This window comes from Carassius auratus, unplaced genomic scaffold, assembly GCF_003368295.1.
Source record: "Carassius auratus strain Wakin unplaced genomic scaffold, ASM336829v1 scaf_tig00027924, whole genome shotgun sequence".
In the NCBI taxonomy this organism is placed as follows: Eukaryota; Metazoa; Chordata; class Actinopteri; order Cypriniformes; family Cyprinidae; genus Carassius; species Carassius auratus.
This window is the reverse complement of record NW_020525640.1, coordinates 12,913-23,833: the sequence shown is the minus strand read 5'-3', so window position 1 is coordinate 23,833 and position 10,921 is coordinate 12,913. Positions and strand designations below refer to the sequence as shown.

The 10,921-nt window shown below is 36.5% G+C and overlaps 1 pseudogene; it reads right to left on the bottom strand.

Annotated features, from left to right (window-relative positions):
• Positions 1-790: 790 nt before the first annotated feature.
• Positions 791-9,258, bottom strand: LOC113079397 (zinc finger protein 800-like; annotated as a pseudogene).
• Between the last annotated feature and the right edge of the window lie 1,663 nt (positions 9,259-10,921).

The window sequence follows — 10,921 nt, the reverse complement described above, 5'->3', positions numbered from 1 at the left end:
TTTTGCAAAGAAGGCAATGCAGAATGCACTTGATGATGTTATATGGCTCTAAGATGTTTTGATCAAATTCGAAGGCAGAACTATGTATCTTTTGCCAAGAAGGCAACTGCAGAATGTATTGCAATGAGCTAACTGAAAAGTGAAAGTTGGTGAACAAAGCAGGAAAAATGTCTACTGTTTTATTCAATACTTTACTGTATGTATGCTCCAAAACGTAGTGTTAGCTTAGCAACAAGCTAATGTCCAACTCAACCAGAATCAACTGGAAGTCACATTTTTTTCACTAACATTCCTATGGAATTATTAAAACATTATTTCTGAATGTTCTCTGAATGCTCAAAACATCCAGTTTTTTAAATGTTTACAAATCTTTTTTTTTTCTTGAGTGTGGGAATGTAAAAGAAACATTCCACTTCATCGTTTAACATTATGAGAATGTTACTTTAGAATGTTCTCCTGAATGTTCCGACTCTGAAAGTAGTAACATCTGAAGCAATTCGATGGACATCCAACTAAAACTTTTCAGGAAAAACTCTTCTGTGAAGAAGAACACGTTTTGAGAACACTATTAAAGACAGATAACTGTTCATAACTTGGGGAGAAACGTGCCAAAAAGTTCTGAGAATATTCCCTGTTAGCTGGGACCCTAGTTAGAGCGTTCCATATTATTTACTCATGAGGCTTCGTTTCAGTTAGTATCCTGCTCTAGAAGGAACTACAGTAGCTGTGGAGGAAGTAGACAGCAAGGTAACTCACAAGGGTTTGAAACAGAGTTTGTGAAGTGCACAACTCACCAAAGCATGACCTTGGATCTTGTTCTGATACCTGCGCTCCTGGTTGTGGATTTCAGGTGGCTTCTTGTGTGCAACCCGAGGTATCTTGTCTTTTTAAAGCTCTGCCCACAGATGTTGCACACATGCAGAGATTTCTTGGTAGCACCCCCTTTTGGGCTACTAGGCTTTATTTCTTTGTTACGAGTCCCCTCCTCGTTTGGTGCTTCTTATTGCTGGGTCTTCAAGGTCTTTGGCCCACTATGCCAGGGGTTTTCGGAGGCAAGTTCCTGCGTGTCAGATATGGTGAAGTGTGGCCGTGGTGGACAAGTACTTCTTCTTGTCGACCTTTTAACTGTCTCCTCTTTTTTGTTCAACACGACCTCCGCGGGCTTCTTGACGGCGTAGCTCTCTAGCGACTGGGAGATCCTGCTCAGATAGGTGGACTTCTTCTTGTGGAGCACTGAGAGATGGCGTAACACGTCCCTCTTGCGGCGTGTCTTGTAGCGGCAGAGCGGGCAGCAGTAAAACTTGACAAAGAAGTCCGTGCCATTATCCGTGTGCAGCTCAATGTGTTTCTCCAGGTTCTGCATGGAACTGAAGCTCCGCCTGCAGAGCTTGCAGAAGAGTGCCTTATAGTCAAAGCCTATGGAGAATTGAGCCTTGGATGAGACCTTGTCCTCCTTGGGCTCTGGGGTATCAGAAAAAAGAGCTGGGACTGGTGTTGGGATTGTCTGGATCTTTACCGTTGGCCATTTTCTTGGAGCTGGACGTGGAATCACTGGAGCTGGTTGTGGAGCCAGAAGATGCAATCTTGTGTCGACGGTCCACAGGTGTCTTCTAAGGTGGCCTCGAACCCGGTACGTCCTGTTGCAAATGAAACATTTGCAGGGGGTCAGGTCTTTGTCACATGCTTCTTCTGTTGGCTCCTCAGGTTCTTCGCTATCCTGAGGCTCCTTCTCTACATCATCCTCTCCCTTCTTTATGTTCTCACCCATATCTTCTTCATTAATTAAAACTGTTCTCTTCTTCTTCCAACTGGAGCTCCTCCATGTACGGTTCCTGGCTGTTAAAGTGGTAGTGTCTCCAGCTCTCTGGGGTGGTGTGGTTTGGGCTCGGAGATGAAGGTGGCAGGTTATCTTCTTTGGACAGGTACTGGTACACTGCATTCTGGTGCTAGCAATGGGCTCCAGTTTCAGTATGTATTCCTCTTTTATCAGATCGTGGATAGATAGCGTCAAGAAGTTCTTTTATGCTCGTTTTGCCATCTCCAGAAAGGCCTGAAACCAGAAGTAGACCTTAGTTAAAGGGCCCATATTACAGAAATATTCCTATGTGTATATATATATATATAAGATTACTATGTAGATACACTATAACATTTATATATACATTAATATAACAGCATACAGTATTCAACAACTTTACACACCGTGATTAATGGCAGTGTGAATATATTAAGTTGAACCAATTCAATTTACATATAGAAGTCTTAAAGGTACAGTAGCATAAATGCTGGGACATAGCTGAGAAATCAAAATTCCCTCGATCATTTGATATATAAGAGGTCATTGTGCTATAAAACATTCTGTAAGTCTAAAAACAGCTTATATTGAAGCCAATCTGATAAAAACTAATGAACAACTCTATGATCAAGCAGAATTGCAATCAACAATCATCAATTGTGCTTTATTGCTATATGTCAATGAAATGTTCTCTCTTCAGGAGAGAATGAAAAGTAGAAATGCAGTGCTGTACTAACCATCAGGTTCAGGCACTCGAGTGAAACAATACATTTCCCTGTGTTTGATCAATTGGGAAGGCCACGGAAGAGACTGCGACAGAGTTTACATTCAAAGATTGTGTCCACCTCTTTGAGGAGAATGTGTTTCAGATGTGCAGTACCTGCAAGTAAGCGTAAGAGGACAGTGATTAGACTACATACATACTACAAACCGTATTCTAACGGTTCAGTCTACGACTATCATAAAGAGAGGAAACCGAGTTAGGTAACACATTGTGAACAGACACAGCACCTGTGCGGAAACATTCAATGATCTGCTGGATGCCAGATTTGGAGGTTAGCAGCGGTGTTTGTAGCAGAGGAGGATCTCCGGGTTCAGTAGAATAGACTGCGATAGAAAAACAGTGTATTCTTACAGTATATCCATTAATAATTTACAACATAGATGTTTGAAATGTTCAGAACGGTTTTAAACCAACAGATTTGCTGATGTAAACAGAGAAAATGCATAAACCCATGATTCTAAACTCTAGTATAGTCTAAATGCACAAAACTCATCCGATTAATCATGCACCTCAGTTATAACGCTGCTTATCTCTCTTATTAACACTCCGTCAGGCTGAATCTCTTTGAATAATCCTCACCAGACAAACTCATTATACAGAAATGATGATCTGAAGTCTAGTTCGCTGCTGTGCTCAGTATGTTTTGCATGGCAGATCTCGCCGATATGAGTCATATCCATACAGAGGTTCAGCTTGCGCTTTCTAAATGAGTTTTTATTAAAGTTTGCATTATTGATGGCCGCTGCCTGCGACTGTCTGCCACTTTGCCAAAACGTCTGGCTCTGAAACAAAAGCTTTGATTTAACACACATCTTCATTTTTCCACTGGATGAATCGGATAATATCTCTTCGGTTTGGGTTATGCATGCCAATATTTCAAGGTGGTGATTAATGAAGCTCTAGTTTGTGGAGACTATTACAGAAAGGACGTTTATTAGTGGAGTTTGCAACAGCAATAGTATTATTATTGCTCATACTCAAGGGTATGCACAAGAAAAACTTTATATATTTTCTTAGAAATCTAGACATTTTAAAAAACAGATTATCTTAAACGACTCTAAAAGAGCATTTTCCATCACCAGCTACGCAGTGGAGGACAATAACTCTTCCCTACATGAGGAGGTGAAAAAAAAAAATCACTCGTGTGTGAAGATATGGGGCATGAACACAGCTGTGGATAAAGCGACCAAATCAGTCGGAGATTGATGATGGGGATGTTGGTGAATTTATGGCTGGATCAGCCAGCAAAGCCCAGCGGTGTGTTTACAGCGGCCCTCAGAGACTCGCCTTATATTGGAGGTGTTTTATGACTGTGTGAGGGAATTTCCTTCAGGAACGGCCGGAAATTTGCCAATGTCAGGACGGCTAGGTGAGGAGGTGGCAGTCAACACTCAGAATCAATCTAGGGCTCTGCGGTTGAACACTGCTGACTGATGCTTGTGCTATAAAGGGTTGGTGAGATGATCTATGAATCAGTTTCCACTAAATAGTTCTTTCTGTAGACACAAGATTTTTTTTTTGCTGGTAAATAAGACTTGATCGACTCACTAGCTTTGCAGATAGTAATACATAAAAGCGTTTAAAATATTTAAATTATTTGGTAATTTCATGGAGTGTATATCAGAAATAATATACATTTAAAAGTTGATACATTTGAACATAAAATTTATTTTTACCTTGGCAACTAATTGAAAATAAGTATGTTTAAGTACTAAAATGACTAAAACAAAAGCTGGAATAAAAATTAATTAAAGCTATATAGAAATATGAGAAAACTGATAAAGAAAATTACAAAACAATAAAAGAAAAACTATACTACTAAGCTAAAATTAAAATATAAAAATAAAGCTAGTTTAAAATAATAATGAAAAATTAGACACAAATTCCTAAAATGAAAACCAAAACCATAAAAACAAAAGCTAATTCAAAATGTAAAAAAGACTAAAACCTAGGCTAAAGTAAAAATTACACAAAAAAGTCAAAAATCACATAAAAATGACTAAAACTGAAATTAAAATAACTATAAAACCAAAGTTAATTCTAAATATAAAAACTAACAAATGACAATCTTAAACTAAAATTAAAATGAAAACTTAAAAAATAAAATCCAATTCAAAATATAAAAAAGACAAAAATACATGCAAATTAACTAAAATAAAAACTGGAATAAAAAAAACTAATTATAAAAAAATAAATGTAAAAGATGTAACAAGCAAAAATGTCCTAAAAGCACAAGAAATTACTAAAATAAAACTGCAAATGTAAAAATAAAATCTTATTAAAATATTTATGAACACTATAATAGTATTTAAATAATACTAAAATAACTGCTGAGATCAGACAAGGGGAAATCAGCTAAACTGGAAATATGAAAGGAAAACCGCAATGGAATAGAAAAAAAGTTTAAAAAGTTTATATTTCTTTCGTTATAATATGGAAAAGGTTTGTTCATTTATTTTAGATTTTGTATTTTTAAAATTAATGTTGGAATTTTAATTAATACACTTTCTTTAAAGCATTTAAGAGATTTTAATTCATTTCTACCATTAGTAAAAACAAAGCATGAAGACGTGTACAGGAAGTGACACTGCTACATCCTATCACTCTCACACAGACCTCAAGCCACTCCCCCGAACCCACACCTCATCACAGGGGGCGTGGCCTCTTGACCTCCCAGTATAATGAGGCAAAGAGCAACTCAATCAATGCTTCAGTCACAATCCCCCACAAACACTTTAATTTCAGCATCATACTACAATTATAAACATGATAGAAATCTTTATAAAAGCCAAATTAATTTATAAGAAGCTGATCATTACTTGATTAAAAACATGTGACAATTGAACTTTGCTTGATTCCGTAACCTGAAGTGTAAGTTACCACCAAGTTACACTAGTTTATGTATGCATGTGTAAACTTATCCTCCATTACAGGAATAAGCTGAGGGGGAGGGGCATGACCTCTCCACTGCAAGGGTCACAGACTCTAGTGACCCCTACTGAGTGAGGGACAATAGCAGGCCGTGGAGGAATTTGCTGTAATCCTCTAATAGGTAAGGATCAGAGACGATGGGCCGCTTTTAAAATGCATTTACTATTGTGCGGATTATATCCATTCATGTGTGCCGGTTAGAATGGATCCCAATGGTCAAGAAGCATTTAGTAAGTATTACATGCAGTACTCAAGATTCAATAAACAGGCAGAAAGAGGAAGTTTACCTAGTGTCTTGCTCGCATGGTCAGGCCCGGACACAGTGCCCTCTCCTGTGACCTCATCCGTCTGACAAGACTTCTCATTGGCTGGGGTGTCCTCCATCTCTGAACCACCTCAAATGTGTCTCTGTGGAGAAAGAGAGAACCGCAGAGCAATAAACAGCCATGCCAAACCCTAAACGGTACTGCAGAGAGCTTTTAAAGCATGATCTATTGAAAAAAAACATTAAATCTAGTTTAATTTATAGTACCAGAATTATTAAAGTACTAAACTGAATTTATGAATGTATAATGTGTCAGGTTTTTACATGTTGTAAAAGCTGCCACTTTTACTCCAAAGCAACTTATATAATGCAATTAACATCAAAACACAAAAAAGTGTGCAAAGCAAGTTTATTTGTAAGGTGGTGCATTTAAATAATATACATTTGTATCATTTATGTTTGTTATAAATATATATATATATATATATATATATATATATTTTTTTTTTATTCTGAATACTATTCAATTTAAATATCTTGTTGTGGATTGACAGAAAAATTAAAATTGCATGCACATTTATGTCCAAACACCATGTAAAAAGTGGATTTTACATAATAGGTGCCCTTTAACAATGCAATTTTGACCAAGTGCAACTTATTTTCCGTAAAAAATGTTGCATGTAATTTTATACTTTTTGTACTGTAGATGTTGATTGTATCTGTCAGTTTGTCCATTTTAACTTTGCACTGAAATGCATCTGCTTTTCTCCATCCTTGTCCGTTTTACAACACTTAGTTTGCCCTTGAATAAAAACACACTGGTTGTTTAAGGTCCTACTTCAGATGTCTTTCATCCAGTAAATGTTCTGCCTGTAAAAGACTCAATACTCACACATGTAAAGAGAGCCATCAAACACCACTCACTGACACAATGCTATTCAAATGCAGCAGCAACAGACACTGCAATGCAATAAGATGTGTGCTTTTCAATGGCTTTCAAAATCCTTAGACAACTGCTGGCCTAATTAAACCAACTACAAGCAATACATTTTGTTTTTCTTCTGTCTCGTCTTTGGTCACCATCAACCTTTACTGAATGGAAATGAGCAGCATGAACATCTGATAAACATCTGCTTTGTCCAACAGGTTTGAAATGGCACGAGGGCGAGTAAATGATGACAGTATCTCTTTAAGCAAGCTCTCTAAGAGTCGCCCTCTGCTGGAGTTTGGTTGAAAAACAACAACATAAGCTCTCAGTCTTGACAATCACTGAAAGTTTCTACATTACAAGCACATTGAAAAATTAATAGAAGATCAGTCTGTATCTATCTATTTATCCCGCTCCACATATTCCAAAATGCAGGCCATTTATACACATAACCCAACACTAAATGTGTATTTCGTCACATAAAATAAGAAAGATGAACATATGTTCACTTCATGTTGACAACAACCTCTAAATATATGATGCATGCATTATGCTTTATCATAAAAAAAAACAGCTATGGAAACTTTCTTTTTCCAAACAGTGATTCTCATCTGCTGTCATTGCTTACTGTAATAAGACATTAAACATTGGGAAGAACCAATGATAAAATGTAAACAATCAAAACAATAATAAAGCACTAATCTGAATCCTTTGGTGTGTTATGGTCGTATAAACAATCAGAAGTGCTGACAACTCGAATAGCCTCGACTTCATGAACTGAAATGATAATCATAATCAAGAGCTCTGAACATCCCAACAGCATCGATCAACAGACAAAACTGCTTTTTGTGTGTCAGAGTATTTCACGCATTACTTGGATGATTCAGTTATGGACATTTTTCTGTCCCCTTGGGTGATTTAAAAGAAAACATTTTTTTTATACATTATTATAACTTTTAACGATCTCTTACTTTTCCTTATTTCTAAGAGCTTAAAGCACGAAACTTTGAGAACAGTTTTTCTCTATTTCAGGCTTAATATCAACTACCACTGTATAAATGATGTACAACATTGTACTTCAGACTCGCACCAAGAATAAAACATCTGTTTTTTATTTTGATTTCAACTCAATTTGTAATTTTCTATAACAAAGATCATACCAAAATTGTATTTCATTGAACTACTGATTTTTACTTTAAAAAAAAAAAAAAAGTTTATAAGATGAAAAAATAATTGGTCCTTGTAATTTAACTTTAAAATGAATTTATTTACTTACTCCTTCTGTATTTACTTTGAAACAGATTTTAACATTTGCATTTTTTTCTTATTTCTAGGTTGTTGTTTTTTTATGATATGTGTTATGTAAACAACTGCTTTGTGTTAGAAAACTTTACAAAAAGTCTGTTATGTCAATACATTAGTTAAAACTTCACTGGCAGCTAACTTATCAAGTCCACATTGACTGATTTGCAAAGCACATTTTGACATATTTTAACATAATATCATATGAGTTACATGATTATGTCATCACACACAGCTCATTATGAGTCACTACATCACTTTACATCTGCATAACTTGAGTGTAAACACAATCTCCTGAATACATACATACTGTCAGTCCTCATGAGTGTAAATTACTAAAAGTTGTTCTTCATTACTGTACTTGAGTATTATTTTGAAGAATATTTACTCTTCAAATGTCAAACACCTCTAACATCAGCTGCTGATGGTTTCATGTTTACCAATTTCAGTTTGGCATCCGGTTTGTCCTTCAACTCAGTCTGACACTGAGAAATTGTGACTAAAAAGCTGCTTTACAAAGCAGTAAACTTTCTTCTAAAACATCTCATTTCACGTGGAAACTTGTTTTGGAGTCCACTTAAGCATGTTAATCAATCACTCTGACCTTTGATTGGTTAAAATGTTGTCACGGTGTCCAAATCTTCACTTGAGGCGGATCTCTCAGTATTTTTCCCCCATCCTCAAACGCGTTTGAAACTAGTTAACGCGAACGGACTATACAAGGAAGAAACACTCGCTATGCGTTTTAAAACCACAAAGGGCGATGCTGACGCATAAGGAAAACATAAAAGACGATATCAAACACGCAAAACAAACTTTACAACTCATCGACAGCCAAACAAACCGAACCGAGTCTGCGTGAGCTCCGAACTGCTGCGCTTCGCTCGTCGTTGCGCGCGCCGCCGGAGAGCCTTGCGCCATTGCGCGCACTCTCCTTCCTCACACATGAAGAAAAGGTCCACAAAACACAAACAATGTACTTAACAACAGTCATCTGCACCTAACAGGCCATCTGAAGCCTGTCTAATGATGCGCGAGCCGTCTCTTCACCATCCACAGACTGAACAACAAAACCATGACGCCATTTTTTGCAAAACAACCGCGTTCTGGGAGGAAACGCGACGCTTTTGCGTGTTTAAAACGCGTGTGAATCGCTTCATCAAAGGTTGCGAGGCTTAAACGAAGCGTCTGGATGTTCTTACCGATATAATCCGCGGATTCCCGGAAGACACTTCGACTTTAAGAGCTTTTGGAAGGTGCGTGACGCCTCCACCGCACGCACGTGTCCTACTGAGCAAACACTGGAGAGCTATCAGGGTGCCGTGACCAAGTGCTTCGAGCTCCGAGCTTGTCTGATAGGTTACGCGTTCGAGTCGACTCGAGAACTGTCGCCAAGGAACACTTTTAACCTCAGGTCGATCCAGGGGACTAACATCTACATTTACAGTAAATAGATTTGACTATCATGCAAATACCAATGCAAATAAATGCACTTAAAAATATATAAAAGTTTCTTAAAAGGACGTTTTTGACAGTATTTATGTGCGCGTGCTGTTTTATGACCTCATAAAACAGCACGCGCACATAAAGCACGTGTTTACATAAAAAAAGAACGTTCGTTCGTTCCGTTCTTTTTTTTTATTGTATTACATTTGTAATTCTAATGATTCTAATACTTATTTCCTATACATTACTAAATTTAATTAAAATCTATTTTAGGCTAATTAAAATACATAGTATAGTGTTTATGTATGTAAATACATTTAAAGAAATGTATTTCTTCCATTAATATGTAGAAACTATTTAAACAATATATGATCTACAGTAAACTTATTAATCAGTGTCGATATACTGTAATAATATATTCTTACCTATTATATAATAAAAAATATAGGCCTACCTACAATAAAATCACTGACTATCACATAAATGGCAGTGCAAATAAATACACTTTAGGCTAAATTAAGTAAAAAAAAAATTGACAATAGTGAACATTTTGTCAATATTATTATTTGCACACGCAGGGGTCATTATATTATATTATATATATATATATTTTTTTTTTTAATGTAGCTATAAATTTAGTAAGATTAATTGACTGATATACGTTAACATATTAGCTCATTAATTACATAGCCTAGTAATGTTTACAATATTAATACTAGGGTGTTATTTAATGAACCAAACTTCTTACAGATAAACGGACATCACTGACCAATATTTAGATGTACGGATCAGAAATTGTAAAATAATATAAATCAATTTATATGAGCTTGTGCACGACAGATAGACAGATAGATAGATAGATAGATAGATAGATAGAAACTTGAATGCAAATAAATAACACAAGCAAGCAGGTAAGAAAAATGTATTTCTATAACAGCTGAAATGCAAATATCATCAAACCTGAAAATACACATCTATATCATTGAGAACACATGGGCCAACAGGACACAAACTGTAGAAAGGACACAGGAGCTTGTTTTAGGAATGAGAAAAATGCCTATTCACACCTCTTCTGTCAGATTGAGAGATTCTGTACGAGCAGTCCAGGTATAAAAATAAGGCCTTCGAAATCTTTACAATTGTTATGGCTGGGTCAGGTCGAAGCACTGAAGGTGTGGCTATAATACATCTACAACATAAGCATCTGTGAGAGGAAAAGTGGAGCGTGATGTGGTTAGGAGTAAGCTCATGAACAGGGCTGCTTGTGCAGTGTTATGACAAACCATCTAGTTTAGCAATGACATTCACTAATAATGGCAAAGTAGTAGTATGCACACATGCAACAATACATATCAGTAGACGAACTGAACAGAATGGAGAACATTACAGAGTTAATTCATATTGCTTCAGGCATTTTCCTTGACGTGGAAGCAAGCCGTGTGTCTTTTCACAGAAAACTCTGCGTGTGAT